The 22,140-nt window shown below is 42.7% G+C and overlaps 1 long non-coding RNA gene across 1 annotated transcript; it reads left to right on the top strand.

Annotated features, from left to right (window-relative positions):
* Positions 1–8,424: 8,424 nt before the first annotated feature.
* LOC117871220 lies at positions 8,425–21,600 on the top strand. Its single transcript, XR_004644181.1, has 3 exons — positions 8,425–8,531; positions 10,769–10,937; positions 20,835–21,600. It is a non-coding gene; the product is annotated as an uncharacterized LOC117871220 (long non-coding RNA).
* The last annotated feature ends 540 nt before the right edge of the window (positions 21,601–22,140 follow it).

The raw sequence follows: 22,140 nt of genomic DNA, 5'->3' as shown, positions 1-22,140 counted from the left end.
TCTCCACACTCTCCTCCCATTGAAGTCAGCAGCAAAGTTTACAAGATAGGGGCCTCAAGTGAGGAACCAATCCCAGTTTTCTGCAATGGATACTAATGTGTTTTTATATATGTATATTTATTTAAATTTCACATACACACACATATACATACTATAGCCATTTAAGTTCAGTCATATTGATGGCCCCACATTTTCTGTCCAATGCCGAAGATATTCTTTTCCACCATAACATTCAAAGAAATTCATTTAACTGTTCATGTGGAATCTTTTTAGTATTTGAAAAATGTGCTAATATTCACACTATGTATTATTCATATACAAGTCCTGCTGGAATTTATATACTTTATGAAAAATGGTCTCATTCAGGTTTTCATTTGCTGCCCAGACAGAACTGAAAATGCCCACCAGAGGTATATGATGAGGCCTTGGCTACCCTCGCGGATTCACAGCGCTGCCGAGGGGAATAGCTTGCAGCGCTGCGAGCGAGCGTGCAGCGCTGCAGGCGCTGATTACACTGGCGCTTTACAGCGCTGCACTCACTGCGCTCAGAGGGGGGTGTTTTTTCACACCCCTGAGCGCAGCAAGTGCAGCGCTGTGAATTGCCCGTGTAGCCAAGGCCTGAAAGTGTCTTACAGCACAGTTTCAGAAGTCACCCTGGACATTTCCTGTTTTATGTTCGATAACTAAATAACCTCAGCATGCAATTTATAGTCCTTAGACTTAGCATAGGCCTTATCTAGGGACTAGGACAACCATTGCATACTCTGAAGAGTGACTCTTCAAAGAATATTGTGGGGTTCCAGAATTATTGCCTTAGTGATTCCAGATCACCTTTTTAAAACTTCCAAGTACAAAGATTCTCCCCACACACACACACCTCAATAATTAACCCTGTAAACTAAATCTAGAATTGGAAAGACACACTGTGTTCTTCAGGCTTTGACATCAGTAATAGAAATTCTGCCATTGGAACTTAGTTGATATTTCTGCATGAACCAGAAGACAATACAGACAGAGAATTCATGGCTTTGTCAGGGCTGCAGCCTTAACTGGAATGAGGAATTGTAAGAATTAATTCATGTTACTTAAAATAAGCAGACATGATTTCGGGGGGGGGGGGGGGGACCACAGCAAATCAAATCCAGTGAGTAAGAAAATGCCATTTCTGACTGACAGGGTGTCCAAGGGCAAAACCTTCTTAGGCCAGGAACATGTTGCTTCTCTTTCATGACCACACATACAAAGGCAAGGAGTCTGCCCACAGAGGCTAACTAGACACAGATCATCACCAGCAATCTTCCTTACATGCAATTCAGAAGATGAGTGAGTTAATTACTAAGCCAACTTGGCATATATAGACCTAAGTTTGCAGCTAACAAATATTCACTATTCCATTAAGGTCTTATGTTTAATATATAGTAGATTGTTAAAGTATTTTTACTACATGCTTCTTTACAAGCTTGTCTTTCATGGACTGCTGTTCTAGCATGCAGAACAACAAGAATACATTTATTCTTCTCCAAATCCTACTGCCACTGATGCCAGTGAAAAAAACTATCTTTGACTTAAATGGTAAAGGAACAGGCCCTCAATGCAACTGATCATTTATTATACTACTACAATACTACTAACAGTATGATCTTGCTATTTTGCACAATGACAAATATCTCATGGGCTTTACTGAGTTTTGTGAATTAGTGACTACACATGATTATGCTTGGTTTTTTACTGTATCACAGAAACAATTTCTGTGTTGTACAACCATGGTTCATAAATATTCAACAAGCAAAACTTAAGCACGCAACTCACCAGCTGGCACATTCCCTGGTAGCTAGGCATGGCAGACAGGCTCCCCTCCTTTAGCTCTCCCTGCTGATAACCATTCTGTCCCTGCAACTGTCTGCTTCTTCTTGCAATTCAGCCCTCTGGCTGGGTCAGGGTCCTCCCCCTTTCCAGGGTACCAAGAGTTCAACAAGTTATAGTCCATCAATTTCACATTGGACCCTCTGTCTGACTCCAGCCTCACTAGTCCTTACTCCTTGACAAGGGGCTCCACACCACTTTCCTCTGTGGGCTGGTAGGGGAACCCATGCCTTCCCTCTCCACTCTGTTCCAATCCAGGGACCCCAACTAGGCAGTCAAGACCTGACTACACAGACCCCTTGCTACCTCTGTGGACCACTCACTACCTTGCCCTGTCTTCAGCTTTTGCTTCAGCCTCCTCCTGGGCTCCAAACTCCACTCCCCTTAACCTTCTTCCACATGCTCCCTCTGAGTGTCTGAGCACTTTCTGCTATCCAGCTGGTTCTGCGGGAAGCGAGCTCTTGTTACCCTCCCCTCACAGGCCAGTCTCTGTCTCAGCAGCAGTCTTACTGCTCTGGTCAGGCCCCTCCACCAGTGAGCAGAACTTTGGATGAACTCATTTCCTGCTGCTTTCATTCCCAACTGCCTTGGGCTCTCTCTCACAGACTTACCTTCTTTCAGGGAGGCTCTGTCTGCCAGCAATCCAGCTCAGCTCCCTGACACCAGCCAGGCTTCTCTTGTTGAAAGAGTGCCAAAGATCTGCTCTCCTACCTGGTCAGCCCCCACCTGAGCTGGGTTCAATCCTTTTAAGTTCTCCCTCTAGAACTGATACCTACTCCAGGTGTAGTAGGGTGAGACAGAGCCTGAAGACTCTCATTATCCCCTTCGAGCCCAGTGTGAGGTACGTATCCCCCAATGGACAAATGACCACCCCAACTGGTACAATTGTAATCAAATAAAAGTAATCGTTGCACAATCAGAATAATGGCAAAATCTGTACAAAAATCTTATGACTTGTCATGCTGTTGAGATTCCTCACTCTTTGGCACAGAGTCTGCAATCCACTAATGAGCTATTCTAAGTGCTAACATTTAAAAGGCATGAAGAGAGCCTTTTAGTGAGCCCACACTACTCTATAATACTTCGGGGGGGGGGGGAGGAGAAGGTTGACAAGTGCAATTTATTTTAATGAATGCATGCTTTATACTATACTAGCAAATGTACAGTAGTACCTATTGTAAAAGTAATGTAATCTTAGTCCTCCCTACACCACTCAGCTATTAAATCTGCGCTTAGTAATGGGGTAAAACCTTCTAGTTTGAGTGAATTAACAAACTTGCAAGTTACAGAAACAAGGGTTAATAAGGTTCTACTACTACAATTATTGTTGCTAGTGATATTTTCTTTTATCATTGATTATGGTTAATGGGCAACCTCCCTTCTCAAAGCACTTGAAATGGGCAAAACTTCTTTGAAGGCCATTTTCTATTTCTGATCCCAAGTTTCTATGTCTTCCTGAGGCCCACAAATGCAGCACTGCTCTTTTCATTGGGCCCCTCTCAGGCACCACTAAATTCATCTGCTTCTCAGCCCCTTCTCCTGGTCCGTGCAGAGCTTTGCTGTCTTGCCTCTTCTTCGGCAGAATTCCCCTACTGCTACCATTCCCTGTGGAGTCCAGCAGCTTTCCTTAGGAATCTCCCTGATTTTTGGAGGCCCTCTCTCAGAATTCCCCTCCCCTACTTTGCTGCCTGCGGGGGGGGGGGGGGGGAAGAGTCTCCTTCTCCTGTTACAGGCCCTAACTCAAAGTTTTCCTACAGTAGCCTACCCCATTTCCACCAAGTACCTTAACCTAACTTCCTCAGCCTGCTCCCAGAGGGAAACTCCCCTAATTCTCTCTCCCAGCTTTCACTGCTTCACAACCACAGGTGGGGACAATCTTTCTAATTAATCCCTAGGATATCCATCTGGGGTCACTAATTAGCCCGTATGTTACCAGCTCATTAGTGAGGCTGAGAGATGGTTGTTATGTCACAAGTAAGACTGAGCCCAGCTTCCCTCAGAGAGCCAGGAAAGGATGGTGGGTGCTGTAACAGACTAGATTAGATGGTCCACTACAGGTATTTTTTGTTTTTAGTTTATTATTCTTTGACAAATGTAGGTTGGGGTTCTACTACCTATCTACTGCTCTCATGGTACAAGAAGTGGGTCATCTGGTCACTCCATACTCAAGTAGACCAGCCAAGAGAGGAATAGGAGGAGACTGGGTGGACTTTCCCCCCAGGTACCATTCAAGAGGATGTGGAGTGGGAGATTTTCATGTAATGAAGAAATTACCTTTAGGAACAGAGGGTGCTGCAGAGTGAGTGAGTGGGGAGAGGCTAGGCTGAAATGTCAGGGGCCCAAGTGTTTCTGAGCTTGTTTTGAGTCCTTTGCTGTGTTTGTAACAAGGCAGCATTCAGGAAAAAAGTGTGTCAACACACCTCTTGGGGCAGGAAGGGATCAGTCTGACTAGCTCTTTTGTCTCATCCCCGTCCTGGAGAGCCTGTCCTTCTGAGAAATGATGTGCAGGGCTGCATTCCTGCCTGTAGATCCTGTCTGTATGAACATGGGCTGGCTTCACCCACTGCCACAATACAGCTGCCTCTTGTGTGGGGCAGCTGTTTAAAAAAGGATCCCTCTCCCAGCTCTGGTCCACGTATTTGTAGAGTAATATTCATGTCCAATACAAACATCTGCATTAAGGTTGTAAATTGAAGCATGCAAGTTAGGAGATTTACAACCTTCACTTGGCTATATATCTAGAATCCATGGAGTTAGTTACACTGGTGCACAGCAAGTCAAATCAGTTATTCCAAATTTATATTACATAACAGAGATCAGAATCTGATTTCTAGTTTTTCATGCTATTTGTCTAAAGCACAATGCATATCTATGAAGCTGTCTTAATAACCATTGTAGTAAATGTTCACTACAATAAATCATGTAAATCCTTTAAAGTGTTGCTTTCAACTTTAATTTTACATGTTTTGTTTATGTCACTAGAATAATATTTTTACTATAAACATAATTTATTACTGTTTAGCTGGCAGGTCAGTGGATTTGAAGCTCACATCTGCTCAACTATTCTTGGCATTTCAATTAAGATCTTACATCACATTTCTTCCAGTATCCATTAAAGATCATTATGAGTGATTTTTTTTTTGCTAGAACCACCTGAATGACTTCAATCAACTTTAGAGTGAAAGTCTAATGTGGTTTGCCCTAAAGCCCTGTATATGCACTTGAGATGTGGTGAATATATTACACATAGATTTTATTGAACATTACAATGGCAAACATAGGAGAGGAAGCCGAAAGGCAAATAAAACATGTGGTAAGCGTACAACTGCTTCATTGACTTGACAGGCTCCTATGTGCAGGGGCCTAAAAAGAAGCAAGTAACCTTGAGATTTCTTGGCTAGAGATCATATTAAAGGAAGCCTATCCCACCTCTCTTATGCCTTCAAACTTGTTTTGAATATACTGTCACTGACCCAACCTCTCTTTGAAAGGGATATCAGACTACAGGATAACCACAGACTTGTCCTCTGGCTTGCACCAGACGAATGATTGTCTGTAATAGACTGACCAGTTGATCCTGGCTACATGGGACTATTGCCCACAGAAGAAGTTCATCAATGCTGTCCCAATGAAGTGCTGCTATTCTTGACTCCTGTCCTGAGGGCAGCTGACCCCACCCATTACTCCAATTGATACCACTGGGTCTAGAAAGTACTCAGGGTCCAGCATGAGCTTCAGTCCCATTGAAATCAATGGATCTTAAGCAGGTGCTTAAAGTGAAATATACTTAAGTGCTTTGCAGGATTGGGCTGATGATGATTGCAATTGGACATTGTGCTGTTGTTCTCTGATGATGTTCCAGTTTACTTGGTCAGACCAATGGTAGAGATGGGAGGGATTGCTTTTGACCACTTCACTGCTATATATCTTTATCTTATTTTCTTACCAAGGGGTGATCATGTGGGCGAGTCAGCAACAGTTTCCTAAAGAAACATTAAATTGTGCCAAGTAGAATTCCTATTAATTCTGCATTTAAAAAAAACCCACTATGATAAATGTTGCTGCAACAAAGTAATAATGACTTGCAATTTATTGCTGATAACTCTTCAGGTGCTTGATCACTATGAATTATTTTGTATTCACTGTCATTGCACTAATCATTATTAATTTATTTGATATCCATGTGGCTGTCATATACAATCTCATGAGACTTCCATTATAACAGCATTAATTAAACATATCATTAAGAAGAGTATCTTAGCCTTATGAAATCGTTTAGTATTCATAACAATATTGATCATAATGAATTCATTTGATATTAATGTGAATGTCCTATGTACTTCTACAGAAATTCCATTGTAATTTAGTACTGATGTGCCATTATAATAAATGGTTACCAGCAGAATGGGCAAGTTGTAAATCTCTGTATTCACTATCTTTTGACACAAAACACTCACACACTGTTAGAAGCAGTATAGGAGCATTTGGCATTTTTAGAACTGAATTGGAAAATACCTACTGTCAAGCAGTGCTCAAAGGAAACATAGGGATGTTACCACACTCACATGCTATTCTAGGAAGAACTACTTCCGGGAGTGGGGAATGTTAGCATGGAATGCTACACACAATAGACCGGAGAATTAGCTGGGTCAGATGGCATAGGTCCATTTAACGCTTGTTGAAGATTTAATCTAGTGTTTCTTGGTTATTATAGCTAGGTCATGACTGCTTAGATGGTACAATGTTAGCTCTACCTGCATAGATTTTTGAACAGTGTGCCTGCATTTTTTTTAAAGTGGTCTGTCTCCTTTCTAATATTTGAGCTAGCCTTTCTTTATGTTTGCATCATTTGTAAAGGCCCTGGTGGTTCTCATGGACACAGCTGCTTTGGAAATCAGCTCTGTACTTACAAATAGAGCTATGAAAACACTGCCTACTGCCTCTTCAGCCTGTTGCACTGGCATGGACAGCTGTGCTTTCACATTCAATGCCAAGAGTTTTTAAAAGCTATCAAATAAATCATAAATAAATCAGGCAAGGAGCAGGAAAGGGTTACTCTCTATTTACTGCATATATATCTCTAAAACAAATAATACCAAGTATTGGAAGCTGGTGCTTTATAAAAGCAAGTTATTAAATATTCACAATCAAGTAAATGCACACAACACACAATGGGCGCGCTCAGTAACACACAGAACTCATTCCCACGTAACCATGATATTCCGTCCCATTTGCTCTCTCCGATGCTAAGTTCCCTTCAATCACTCCCATAACTGTTATTTCTTTCTCCCCTCTCTTTGCTCCTGATATCCTCATTCATCATTATGCCCCCTTTGTGCTTCCCTGCATTTAGTAATTTCTCTGCTCAGACCTCACTTCATCTCTTTCTCAGTATTCTGCATCCCTTTGGAGTCTTCGCTTCTCTCCTTCCTGAAGATGCCATATCTTTTTGCCTGAAACTCTTGGTTTTCCTCTTTTACTTCCACGTTCCTCCTTCAATTCCCATCAAAGTGCCTCCTTTCTCTTTATACTGTAGCTTCCCTTCTCTTTCCAAAGAGCCTAACTTCCTTCTCATTTCTGAATGGAGCTGCCGCTTTTGAGTGAGACTAGAGGCTCCTGTTCTCCCTCACCTCACTCTGAGGGTTTACAGCTGTTGAGAAGTGGGGTTCCTCCCATTCCCATGATGCATTTTCTTTCCCCTAACCCTCAGAGCAGCTGCTTCCACTACTACTGAGGTTGTGAGGGATAAGGTCAACCTGACTTACTGCAAATGAGCAAACCATGCTGACATCTCAATCCAAGAGGAGTCAAATTAGTAGCCAAAAGCACTCCTCAGCACAGCTTTATTTTCCAACCTGGTTATCTCCCTAGAGACAGCCAGAAATGTGTCTGGTCAGAGGATGGGCAGCAAAACGTGGTGACCTATAGCCACCTATAGACCTATAGATATCACAGGCTCAACAGCCAGACTTGAGCAGCAAAAGTGGGGACTGAACAATCGCTGGTTTCTTTGTTTATGTAAATATCACTTCAATAACCTACTCTTCAAAATGTAACGCAATCACTGTTTTATTAGTTGTATTACAGGAGTATGTAGATGTCGCCTCCACTGTCAGGGCCCCATTGTGCTAGGCACTATACAGACATGTAGTAGGAAATACTCCCAGTCCCAAAGTGTTTGTAATCTAAGTAGCCAAGCTAGACCAAAGGTAGCATCAGAAACAAAGGCACAGAGATGCTAAGTGACTTATCCAAGGTCACACAGCAGGTCAGAGTCAGAGCCAGGAAAATGAATGCAACTCTCCTAATTCTCAGTCCAGTACCCTACCATTGGACAACACTGCCTCCACAACAAAAATACCTCTGATTATTCTGTTACTTAATGGACACTGCACCAATCTGGAGCTCTCTGGGTATTGGCTTGGTGAGCCCCAAAGGCCATCATTGAGAATTAGAGAATGTAATTATGCTCTTGGTCATTACCTGCCAAAGCCTAATGCAGGGGGTAGGAGAAATACTTATTTGTATTTTTTCTCTTTCCAGCCGGATAAGAAAGTTCCACAAAATCACTGTGTGTCTGAGAAACCAAGTGAAAGCTGTTCCTGCTGTTGTCTCTCCTGATTACATAGAATTGGTCTTGCCAAGCAGGGGCACAGGAGACATACCATGTGAGTTGCCCCCTGTGATATTTTCCAATGTATCAGGGTTCCAAATGATAAACAGAAGGCTGATAAAATTCACAGATACAGACAGGGCAAAAAAAGGTCACACAAAGCATCTGTAGACACTGCAGACAGAGAGAATGCGTAAGGAAACCACTGCTGGTTTAAGGACACAAGTTAATTTGGAGTACATTTATAGCATGAGTCAAACAGCTTCCACACTTGTACTTGGCAGCACTAAAAATGAGAGATGGCCAAAGTCTGAACATGGAGATGGGTACAGATTTTGAACACCCTGATATGTACAGGTGTTTGGATCCAGGGATTTTATTCAAGCTACTATAGAAAGAAATAGTTTCTTTGCAAATTTTGGGTTTGAATTATTAAAATGTGAAGATGTTTGGATCGGTGGTGGGGGAGATTGGACCAATCTCTACCCAAAACACTCAACATTAATACTGGAAAATGGAAAACTAAAATAATTCAGATTAGGTGTGTTGAATACCAGCCATCAGGTCACACATCATATAAGCAGGAAGGGTATCACTTTGCCATCAAGATATAGGAATTGCCCTTCTTCTGTCACTCCAATCTTTATCAGATAAAAATCTGGGGACCAGTGCAAAGATGCAGTTGTAGAGGGTGCAAAAGAACATGTCTGCAAAGGAATTCTCTGAAAGAAATAGAATTTGTAAAAAAGAAAAATTGAGATGAAGACGATGACTAGCACACTCCTCTGATGCTCCTTAATAGGAGTAGGTGGGAATATTTTTCCCATTAATCTTTTCTGACATACAATTGGCAACCTAATCTAACAGATTCTGTCTGTGTTCTAAGTGACTCTCACCTTATTCCCTACAAAGTAAAGCATGCTGCCTTGGAATTTGGGATCTCAGAATGTAGCAATGATGTTCTCTGTGATCTTCAAGTGTGTTGGAGGGGGGGTCATTTTCAACCCCGATAGTCCATCAAATGCTACTTAAAGTATCCTTGCATGCATTTTATTTGGCATTTATTTATTTGGCAAGCACTAGGATGAATGAAGCTCTTGAGGCAAGCATCATGGCAGCTCATTAACGATGAAATGATTGTTTACATGCTCTCTACAAAATTCCACTCAGTCTTGGAACATAGATGAGCAGACATGTGGTTTCTCCCCATCCCCCACTTTCCACACATACCATCATCCTTGGAGCAGCGCTGAAGTGTCAGCAATAGCTTTGAACAGTTATTGAGAGGGTGGAATTCCATCTGGGCAGGCTTTTCTATATTGGCATCTCTTGTAAGATATGATAAGCAGGAAAAGAACAGCTGAAGTGGCTTGAGGTCATTTTTATCCTTGCTTAAGAAATCATGGGCAATCAAATGAAGACATTTATAATAAATAAATATGTAAATAAATTAAATAAAATGGGACACCATCGCCAAAAGTCCCCATATTGGGTTACACCTACCAAAGGGATGAACCCAGAAGAGAGCAATATACCAGCAACCTTTTACAATCTTCTAATTGAGCTTTTCCAACACATTTTAGTTTGGCAGCGTTCAAGGCCAAACATATTTTCTGTCTCTTAGATACAGAACTTCCAAAGAAGCTGCTGCCAGTGTGGCCCAAGTTTAGGCCTGGTATTTGGAATATTCAGAGTACATATGTACAGCCAGGCTGAATGACATCACTGCCCTGTTGCTTCAGCAGACTGGCTATTATTGTAGTATAGTGAACCCAAGCATGTCAACATCATTTCTGTTTGTTGCATGTGGAGCTAACTGACACCAGACAATAAGAAAGATCTCTGGTTCCTTCATGCTAAGTTGGTTGAGAAAGAAAGTGACACCCACCTAGCATTTATATTTAGGAAGGAGAAAAGACAAGAGGGGAATAAGAAGCAGAGAGACACAATAAGGAAATAGAGAGAAATAAGTGGTAGTGGCAGACAGATATTGAAGAAAAAAATTGAGACGGAAGAGGGAACTCATCCAGGCAAGAAAGGTGAATTAAGAGGGAAAAAACAGTCCAACAAGTTAATTAACACATTGTTTCATTTCATCTTGGGAGGAGTAGCTTGACAGAAAATTGGAACTCCTGTATTAATTTGTGTTATGGGAGTAAGAGGTGTTGCAAGAAGGGTCTGTCTATCTACTCATACATCCCCCATCACTATAGTGTCTAAACACTGCAATATTGATGCATTTATCCTTCCAACACCCCAGTGAGGTAGGGAAGTATTATACCCATTTTACAGATGGAGAATTAGGACACAGGAAGCAACTTGCTGAAGGTCAGGCAAGAAGCCTGTGGAAGAACTAGAAACTGACCTCATTTCTCCTGAGTTCCGGTCCACTGCTTTAATCAAAAGATCAATCCTTTGGAGAGTTAATTCTTCTGGAGATTTTAAATGTTGCTGCTATAAGGTTAGTATCAAGACTGGTCAGGCTATGGATCATCCTGTACTGTTGAGCTTGTACTTATTTGTTATGGGGGAGGGGGGATTGTTTATGTTTGCATGTCCCTAAAGTAAATAATCTTTTCTGAAAATTGGTGTAATCTAGAGACAATATTTTCATTCCAAACAGACCAGGCTCCTTCACAGGTGGTAAAACCAATAGAGTGGTGTAAACTTGGAAAATAGTGTCACAACCTTGCCAAACAAGGAACGTTGGCCAAGAGTGGTAAGATTCTGGCCAAGCCCACACAGCATGAGGAAGAAGGCAGTGAATCCATGTTAGAGGCTTTTGCCTGGGCTGAGATTGACTGCAGACAATAATATAACAGATCCTTCCCATCAGAGTTTGTGCATTCTAACATGTATGTCTTTTTTTATTTGGATTTATGTGCCTCTGCTGTAAATTACAAGAGCAAAAATAAAATTAAATAGAAGATTACACCTTGACAGCCAGTAGAACTCAACCCCCAACAGAACACAACGCTCCTCTCCCCTAGGCAGGTCTAAGACCCAACAGTTAGTGATGGGCCAATGTCAGGGAGATAAGTCTTGGTTTGATTCGGGCAAGGTTTCTATATCTACCTGAAGCTTATCCAAATTATCCAGAACATTGAGAGCTCCTCTCCTCTCACCACTCTGTCATCAGGCCCTGAAACCCTCTTTGACCCCCACATAGCCTCCACTTCCACAGCAGAATGATGTTCACTCTGTTCATTCTGTTTTCATCTGAGGATGTGAGCAGCCTCTTACCCCTTGCAATGACAATATTTGAGCTCCACATGGATACTGAGAAATCTGCATCTTCAGCAGGCCGACTAGTCTTTTCTTCTGCACTGGCCAGGGGAGCAGGCACAGCAGAATCTAGTAATCCCATGCTGGGTTCAGCTCCTCTGCCACTTCAGAATTAAAAGGCACTCAAGAATTTATTCCCCAGAGCAGTCCATGTGTATAGCTTGATTTTGACATAGTCCCACATGACATTCTCACAAGCAGACTAAAGAAATACGGTCTAAATGAATCTACTATAAGATGGGTGCACAACTGATTGAAAGACCATACTCAAAGAGTAGTTATCAGTGGTTCACTGTCAAACTGGGAAGATGTATCTGGTAGGGTCCCATAGAAGTTAGTCCTGGGTCTGCTACTGTTCCATATTTTCATTAAATGACTTGAATAATGGAGTGGAGATTATGCTTATAAAATTTATGAGTCACACTAAAATGGGAGGTGTTGCAAGCTCTTTGGAGGAAAGGATTAGAATTCAAAAGGACCTTGACAAATTGGATAACTGCACTGAAATCAACAAGATGGAATTCAGTAAAGACAGGTGCAAAGTACTATACTTGAAGGAAAAATCAAATTTGCAGTACAAAATGGGGAAAAACTGGGTATGTGTTAAAAGCAACAGAGGGTCCTGTGGCACCTTTGAGACTAACAGAAGTACTGGGAGCATAAGCTTTCGTGGGTAAGAACCTCACTTCTTCAGATGCAACTTGCAGGGAAGGGAAGAAGGAGGATCCGGGGAACTACAGGCCAGTCAGCCTCACCTCAGTCCCTGGAAAAATCATGGAGCAGGTCCTCAAGGAATCAATTATGAAACATTTAGAGGAGAGGAAAGTGATCAGGAACAGTCAGCATGGATTCACGAAGGGGAAGTCGTGCCTGACTAACCTAATTGCCTTCTATGATGAGATAACTGGCTCTGTGGATGAGGGGAAAGCAGTGGATGTGTTATTTCTTGACTTTAGCAAAGCTTTTGATACGGTCTCCCACAGTATTCTTGCCACCAAGTTAAAGAAGTATGGGCTGGATGAATGGACTGTAAGGTGGATAGAAAGCTGGCTAGATCGTCGGGCTCAACGGGTAGTGATCAATGGCTCCATGTCTAGTTGGCAGCCGGTTTCAAGTGGAGTGCCCCAAGGGTCGGTCCTGGGGCCGGTTTTGTTTAATATCTTTATTAATGATCTGGAGGATGGTGTGGACTGCACTCTCAGCAAGTTTGCAGATGACACTAAACTAGGAGGCGTGGTAGATACACTAGAGGGTAGGGATCGGATACAGAGGGACCTAGACAAATTAGAGGATTGGGCAGAAAAAAACCTGATGAGGTTCAACAAGGACAAGTGCAGAGTCCTGCACTTAGGACGGAAGAATCCCATGCACTGCTACAGACTAGGGACCGAATGGCTAGGTAGCAGTTCTGCTGAAAAGGACCTAGGGGTCACAGTGGACGAGAAGCTGGATATGAGTCAACAGTGTGCTCTTGTTGCCAAGAAGGCTAACGGCATTTTGGGCTGTATAAGTAGGGGCATTGCCAGCAGATCGAGGAACGTGATTGTTCCCCTTTATTCGACATTGGTGAGGCCTCATCTGGAATACTGTGTCCAGTTTTGGGCCCCACAGTACAAGAAGGATGTGGAAAAATTGGAAAGAGTCCAGCGGAGGGCAACAAAAATGATTAGGGGTCTGGAGCACATGACTTATGAGGAGAGGCTGAGAGAACTGGGATTGTTTAGTCTCCAGAAGAGAAGAATGAGGGGGGATTTGATAGCAGCCTTCAACTACCTGAAGGGGGGTTCCAAAGAGGATGGAGCTCGGCTGTTCTCAGTGGTGGCAGATGACAGAACAAGGAGCAATGGTCTCAAGTTGCAGTGGGGGAGGTCCAGGTTGGATATCAGGAAAAACTATTTCACTAGGAGGGTGGTGAAACACTGGAATGCGTTACCTAGGGAGGTGGTGGAGTCTCCTTCCTTGGAGGTTTTTAAGGCCCGGCTTGACAAAGCCCTGGCTGGGATGATTTAGCTGGGAATTGGTCCTGCTTTGAGCAGGGGGTTGGACTAGATGACCTCTTGAGGTCCCTTCCAACTCTGATATTCTATGATTCTATGATTCTATGAGTCACCAATCTGATACAGTTGCAAAGAAGGTTAATATCATTCTGGGATGTATTAATAGGAGTGTGTTATGTAAGACATGGGCGATAATTCTCCTGCTCTACTTGACAATGCTGAGGCCTCACCTGGAGTCCTATGTCCAATTCTGGTGCCACACTTTAGGAAAGATGTGGAGAAGTTGGAGAGAGTCTAGAGGTGGGACAACAAAAATGATAAAAGGTTAAATGTTTAGTGTTGAGAAAAGAAGACTGGGGTGGGGGGGATCTGATAGTCTCCAAATATGTCATGGACTGTTATGAAAAGTCAGTGGTCAGTTGCTCTCCATGTCCACTGAAGGTAGAACAAGAAGTAATGGCCTTCATCTGCAGCAGTAGGGGCAAAAAAAAAAAAAAATCTAACCCGCTTCAAGACTGAGCTTGGTAAGTTTATGGAGAGGATGGTATGATAGGACAGCCTACAGTGGCATTTGGCCGATCTGCAACTGCTAGCAGCAAATATCTCCAAAGGCTGGAGATGGGACACTAGATGGAGAGGGCTCTGAGTTACTACAGAGAATTCTTTCCCAGGTATCTGGCTGGTGGTCTTGCCAACATGCTCAGAGTCTAACTGATCACCATACATGGGGTTGGGAAAGGAATTTCACCATGGGTCAGATTGGCAGAGACCCTGGGGAGGAGGGATTCACCTTTGTCTGCAGCATGGGGCATGAGTCACTTGCAGATTTAAACTAGTGTAAATGGTGGATTCTCTATAACTTGAATCCTTTAAATCAGACTTTGAGGACCTCAATAACTCAGACAGAGGTTAGGGGAGTATTACAGCAATGAGTGGGTGAGGTTCTGTAGCCTGCAAAGTGCAGGAGGTCAGACTAGATGATCACAATGGTCCCTTCTGACCTTAAAGTCTATGAGACAGTGTTGGGTTGATATGCATTGGCAGGTTTTTTTGCACTGTTGTTGTTGCAGTTCCTGTTCTGCCAGTAGATTGAGGGCTTTAGTCTCTAGTGCAGTCAAATTGGCATCTTTTGGTAGCACTAAAGCCATTTACTTAAAAGAGGAAAAGAGTGCACAGGGAGAATATAAAAAGCAAAATTAAAATGATTTTTGTGCAATAAATGTCTATGAGTCTAAGGGAGATTTAGGTTAGATGTTGTGGGGGGGGGGGGGGGAGGAGAATGTGACTGAAGCCGTAGTTAAGCTCTGGAATAGGCTTCCAAGGGAGGTTATGGAATCCCCATCATTGGAGGTTTTTCAGAACAGATTGGACAAACACCTGTCAGGGATGGTCTAGGTTTACTTGGCCCTGCCTCAGCACAGGAGGCTGGATTTGATGACCACTCAAGGTCCCTCCCAGCCTTATAATTCCATGAAGCATCCGATGGCTCAATATCTTCTTTCTGAGAGTGAGGAGGGGCACCCATAAACACATGTTTTCAAGACTTCTGAAATACTTGATAGGTATTGGGACAAATATTGCGGAAGGAGGTGGTTTGTATTTTAACCCAACCAGTTGACCCTTCCTTACTTGGAATGCTCTGACCTGAGTGAAAGTCAGTTTCATTTCCCCCAAAGAAACAGTTAAATCACACTATTAATAAAAAGCAGTTTGAATACTTTTCTCTAACCTACATCTTTTTCTGAATGTCACCCTAACCATGAGCTGTTCAAATTCTTTGCCAGAGGGGGATAAAGAGAGGGAGAGAATCATGACACTACTGCATTTAGATGAAGGAAGTGATACATATAATGAGATATGTTGTAGTGAGGGTGGACTTCATTATCAGAAAATAGAAAATAACTCATCTAAGTGTGGGCATTTGAACACCTGCTTCCTGTACAGTGATGTAATGGGCCTGTTTCTTGTACAAACTCAACTCCCAAATTTTGATTAATTCTCCCTCATCATTTTACCAAACTGTAATCCCAAACTATTCTACCACTCTGCAGTTACAGGCCAGATTACAAACCCTATTGCAATTATGCAGACATATGACTGGTAAAAGCCAATAAAAACATTTTAGATCCCTGATTTCAATTTGACAGAATAAGGGTTTGTGGGCTGTTGTTTTTTTCAAGGTCATATTTCAGGAAGGAAAGCTTCAGGCAGAGCTAAGCGTCCAGTGAAGGTGATTGCTAGAACTAAGCCTGAACCGTAATCTGCCAACAGGGTGATTCTTACAAACACTCATAGCTCAGTGTAAGCCTCTCACTCTAATGCATAGTGAAACTTGATGACAAAGATTTTAAGACATTGCAGCAATTTGGGATGCAATCAGCCACCACAGTTTGTTAGTAGACATGTGCCTCTGTCATAAGGATGTCTAGTTATGACTTGTTTCCTTTTCAGGTAAAAGTAATTTGTTTTTTATTTTAGGCTGCATTAAAAAGAGAGAACAAAAAATGGAGAGAGGATAAGAAAACAGATTTTTATATTGAGATTGCTGTAGCAACAAGAACATATTTCCAAATACCCAGAGCTAAACAGCAGTTGGTAATTGAGGAGATAGGATGCTGGCATTGTGTCAAACCACAGAACTGTGCTGCAGTAGAAGGGGGGGGGGGAGGAGAAGCAAATCTCTTAAAACTGTAAGCTTACCTCCTTCTGCGTTTATGAATTCTTGGTCTATGCCAAGGGGGAGGAACTCAAAACACCCCCTAAAACCTGGCAATGGCTTTATATCATTCTTTGGTTTTGCTTTGTTACTTTCCAGCAAACATAAAAGAAAAATCAGAAGCTTTAAATGAGGCCAGATTTGTTACATTTTTTACCCTAGCATTCGTCAAAATAAATATTCCTCAGGAAATAGTTTTGGCAAGAAACAGAAAGGCATAGCTAATTTTTTTCTCCTAATATGGATGTAATTATGGACAATACAGTATGTTCTTATTGCAATCATTGGACAGAACTGCTAGTATTTACACAATAAGCTTTTCAGAGGCATATTTTCCTTTGTGTCACAGCTGCAGTGGGAGTCTTCTTGTTTAAAATGAATGGCTTTTTAAATAATTCCTAATCCTGGTGTTTAGGAAAACCAAGTAACTGCAACTGAAACTTCTAACCATTGGTTTGAGAACTCTAAGAACATAAAGAATGAAGAAATTTCATGTTCCTCCCTCCCTACTTTCCCTCCACCAAGTTGCTAAATGCTTTAGCTGTGTTAGCATATGCACATATCTATTTATATTCTGTAACAGAATGAACTTACATTAATAGCATTGCTTTCAGTCAAGGCCATTACTACGGGTGATTGCACAGTTTGGCTGATGACCCATTCCCAACCTACTCCTTTTAGCCTTCATAGGCATGTCTAGGAGTTAAAATAGTTTTACTACATCGGTGTGCTGTTTCTACATGCAGCAGGAGTAAGTCTCTTGTAATGCCTTCCCCTTGGTAGTGACTTTCCTTGAGTGTCTGTAACCAGGGAGGAAAGGGACTTTTCCCTGATGCACAGGACAGGAGGCAGTAGGACTGCTAACCAGAAAGGACTCTAGCAATGGAGGGTATGTTCACAATTCAAATGCTATAAAAGGCATTTTACTGAATGTGAAGTTTACCCCCGTAACTATAGACAGGAGAATGAATTTGGGAAGTCAGCGTACTTGGCTTGGGAAGGTGTCCCAATACTCTTTGGAGCAGGGGCCATCTTTTTGTCAGATGTGTGCAGAGTGCCCACCACCTTGGGGTCCCAATTCCCAGTTGGGACCACTTGCCACTACACATATACAATAAATAATGAAAATGACTCTGTCCGTAGGCACCTCGGTCCATCATGCATGATGAAGAGGTTCAGCTGGGAAGCATTGTGGCATTCTCTCTCTCATTGCCCACCCTGTAACAAGATCAGCTGCAGGGGTCAGTGAATGGCATGTACTGCACATTGGCTCACTGTTCTCACCTGGCTCTTTATTTCTTTTAGTAAGGCAGCCCACTGTCATTGCTGTAGCTGAAGTACCAATAAAGGAATAACTGTGACCAGGATATTTTATTGGGCTCAAAAGGAAGTAACTGTTTGGTACAAATGCTTTGTCTAGATAACTTGGCAAAGGTTAGGCGGAATGAGGTGGGACCAGCCATGGCTGCATTATGCCATAACAAGACAATCTGGCCACTGATGACTGATCTTGCCCCATTGAAGTCACTGGGAGCTTTGCCATTGATTTGTTTGGATATAGCCCCTAATCAGCATACCTTGTTCACATTTCCCCTCTGCATTATGATCCCCCTTTGAGATTCACTGAGTGCAGTGGCTGATGGATTCCTGTAGAAGCTGTTCTGACAGGGGGCTAGTGGGAGTACGAAGGACCAGGAGTACAAGAAGAGGTACAGAAACTGCATATAGTTAGCCCATTCTTCTGCAGAGGTTATTCAATCTGCGGGTTTGGGAGTCTGAACTCTTATTCCTTCCAATGGGAGAACATCTGAAGTTTGCAGATTCTAGTTGTCATGTAACTCCCACAGCACGATTCTAGGAAGCTGGGGGGAGGATGAGAATAGTGCTGCATTCCCCATTCCAACTTTTGAACTCAGAGGGCTGGGATCCATTTGATTTCAGCAGCATCTGCTTGCAGAAGCTGAGAGTACAACTGTGATGGGTTGGATCACAGAACCTCCCTTGGGAGCTGCCACCTGATATGTCAAGGCTATTTCTGCCCCTGCTTTCCCTGCCAGCTCGGGACCGCAGCACCCTGTCTTGCTGAGCCAGACACGCCCGTCTGCTCCAAAACTGACCCAGGGTCTGAATTACTCACCCCAAAGCTGCAGACTTAGCTGAAAGCAGCTTACAGAAGTGTTCTTGTCTTTAACACTCAGATGCCCAACTTCCAGTGGGGTCTAAACCCAAATAAATCTGTTTTACCCTGTATAAAGGTTATACAGGATAAACTCATAAATTGTTCGCCCTCTATAACACTGATAGAGAGATATGCACAGCTGTTTGCCGCCCCTCCCCCGGTATTAATATATACTCTGGGTTAATTAATAAGTAAAAAGTGATTTTATTAAATACAAAAAGTAGGATTTAAGTGGTTCCAAGTAGTGACAGGCAGAACAAAGTGAATTACCAAGTAAAATAAAATAAAACACGCAAATCTAAACCTAATACAACTGAATACAGGTAAAATCTCACCCTTAGAGATGTTTCAATAAGTTTCTTTTCTCAGACTGGACGCCTTCCTAGTCTGGGCACAGTCCTTTCCCCTGGTACTGCTCTTGTTCCAACTCAGGTGGTAACTAGGAGATTCCTCATGATGGCCACCTCCTTTGTTCTGTTCCACCCACTTATATATCTTTTGCATAAGGTGGGAATCCTTTGTCCCTCTGGGTTCCCACCCTTCCTCACTGGAAAAGCACCGGGTTAAAGATGGATTCCAGTTCAGGTGACATGATCACATGTCACTGTAAGACGCCAAGCCTTCATTCCTCCCAGCCTGACTCACAGGAAGGCTTGCCTGCAAACAGAGCCATCCACAGTCAATTGTCCTGGTTGATGGAAGCCATCAAGATTGCAAACCACCATTAATTGCCCACACTTTGCATAATTACAATAGGCCCTCAGAGTTATATTTCATATTTCTAGTTTTAGATACGAGTGGTGCATTTATACAAATAGGATGAACACGCTCAGTAGATTATAAGATGTGTAATGATACCTTACAAGAGACCTTTTGCATGAAGCATATTCCAGTTACATTATATTCACTCATTAGCATATTTTTATAAAATCATATAGACTGCAACGTCATAACAATAATTCCCCTAGGAACATGATTCTGACAAACCAGGGCCTGTTCCTGTATTCCTTGTTCAGCCCAGATTCCTCAGTCTAGAGTTTTCAGAAGTATAAGTCTTTATATAGGGGTAATACCTGGAGATCCCAGTCCCATTGTGATAAGCATCATACAAACACATAAACAGTCCCTGCCCTGAAGAGCTTAGTCGACGTATAACAAATAGACAACAAATATAGTGGACAGAGCAAGCCCAAGGGAAAAGTGAGATGATTAGTCTGCTCAAATCAGAGATCAGTGCTGTTGTAGAGAATGCTATAAAAAACACTACATGTTAAGGGTTTAGTCTTGGTTATGTGTTTAGGCCCTGATTCAACATAGCACTTAAGCACATGCTTAACTTTAAGTACCTGAGTAGTTTGATTGACTTATGTGGAACTATTTATGCGCCTAAATAGCTTTGCTGAACCAGGTCATTAGCCCTTTTTCTATGAAAGTTGTAAGTCATCTTTAAATTATACCTGTTTTCCTTAGTGTAACTTTTTAATCTCACATGGAACAGTGACCAGCTCAGTAGCATGGCCAGTGGATTCCTCGAAGCTCATCCTCGATCCCCTGATCCTAGCTTATTGAATTGGGTTTAACAAGCAGCAGAATGTGCCAGCACTAGATTACCTCTCTGTGTCTAAAAGGAACATGAGTTAACAGTAAACCTCCAACAGTTTTAGTGCATGCAGCAAGGAGATTATAGAAGATATAGGAGGGCCTAAATTTAAAGTGAGAATTTTTTATTTTCTTATCAAAATTAATTCATTTTATGAATCACCATAAAAGTGAGGTTTTGTACAATGACACTCCGCTGTGAACATATTACATAGGATTACAGGGTTTGAGGTTTTTGTCATATCACTCTCCTCTCCGCCTCTCCCCTAAGGATACAAAATATAGGCCTTCCTGATAGAAATATTTTTAAAAGCAGATGTGAAGGGGAATCTTCCTTTGAAAACATGGCACATTTTAATAGTCCCCATTATTTTAAATAGGTGGACAGGGACATCCTGATAGTTTTAATTTTCCTTTGGATTTAGTTCCACTTGTGATTACACACACACACACACACACACACACACACAGCTGTCTATTCAATATTTGGTGTGCAACAGAAGGTGCCACTTTGTCAGAGCCCTCACTAGAAATGACGGTGCAATAAAAGATTATTTTTCTCTTTCATTTCCCCCGTGTTAGATTGAGTCTTCCTAGATGAGATTGGAACTTCTGTGGGGAGACCAACCTCGGAATATGAGAAATCCTGTGACACAGGGAAGGTATGGACAATTGGGGAAGATTTAAGCATCTGAAGAAAGGCTGCACAACAACAAATTTCTTTGTTTCCAGGGGAAATTCTGTATACAGTTACATAGATTATTTATGGCAACAGATCTTGCAAATACATTATGTGACAGACATGGAGAGATAACATAAGGGTTAAGTCAATTTTCTGCATTTGCTATGAAATGGCTTTGAAAGGTGAGGTAATTAGTGCTCCACAAGCGGGAGGGGCATGGTCATTTTAGAAAACAGCCCTGCTGCCTTTCAGCCAAAAATGCCATTGAGGCTATTATCATGATCTATTGTTTGTGTTGCACTAACACCTGAGATATGGCTACACAGGAGCTGGGAGTGAGCCTCCCAGCCCAGGTAGACAGACTCGTGGTAGCCTGACTCACGCTAATGTGCTAAAAATAGTAGTGACACTGCTACAGCTTGGGCTTCTCAAGCCCACCCGAACCCCTGGCTCTGAACTCAGCTAGCTAGTTCAAGTACCCTCTACAGCCACAACATCCTCACTGTTATTTTTAGCCTGCTAGCTTCCTAGCCTGCCTACCCAGACTGGGAGGCTCCTACGGTGTAGCCGTACCCCCTAAAGGCCCCAAATAGGTTGGGGCCCTGTTACACTAGAAGCTGTACAGACAAGCTCCAGGCTCAAAGGCCCAGATCCTCAAAGCTATTAAGTCACCTAATTCCCATTGAAATCAATGAGCGTTAAGTGCCTAAGTACCACTGAGGATCTGGGCCAGAGGCTGTCAGGGCCAGGGCATGGGTAGCCTGGCCTAAGGGTTGAGATTAGCATCAGGCAGAGGCCAAGCGCCAAGGAGCACCCCAGGAATCAAGCCAGGTTGGAACACCAGGAGATCAGAGTCAAGAGACAAACCAGAAGAGAGGGATCAAGAGCCATTAAGTCAGGAGACTAGGAGCAGGACACCGGAACAGGTAAACACCAGAGCATCAGTCCGTGGCAGGATAAAGCCTAGCTGCACAGACAATGTCCTGTTTCCTCCTCTGGCTTGAATAGGGGCTGCAGCCTAATCAGCAGCCTTGGAGCTCTCCCAATCAGAGTGTAGGGGCAGGGTTTGTGCCCCAGTTGGGCTTTATGGATCCTAGTCCCAGTTGCTGCCTATGAGCTGCCAGGTGGAGGACTGCAATGTGACAACTCCTAGGAACTCCCCCAGACCTGCATTTGAGACCCATGGGGCCCTACACAGTCTTAAGA

Source organism: Trachemys scripta, chromosome 1 (genome assembly GCF_013100865.1).
Source record: "Trachemys scripta elegans isolate TJP31775 chromosome 1, CAS_Tse_1.0, whole genome shotgun sequence".
NCBI lineage: Eukaryota > Metazoa > Chordata > Testudines > Emydidae > Trachemys > Trachemys scripta.
The sequence above is the reverse complement of the archived record's forward strand: the minus strand, read 5'-3'. Positions and strand labels throughout refer to the sequence as shown.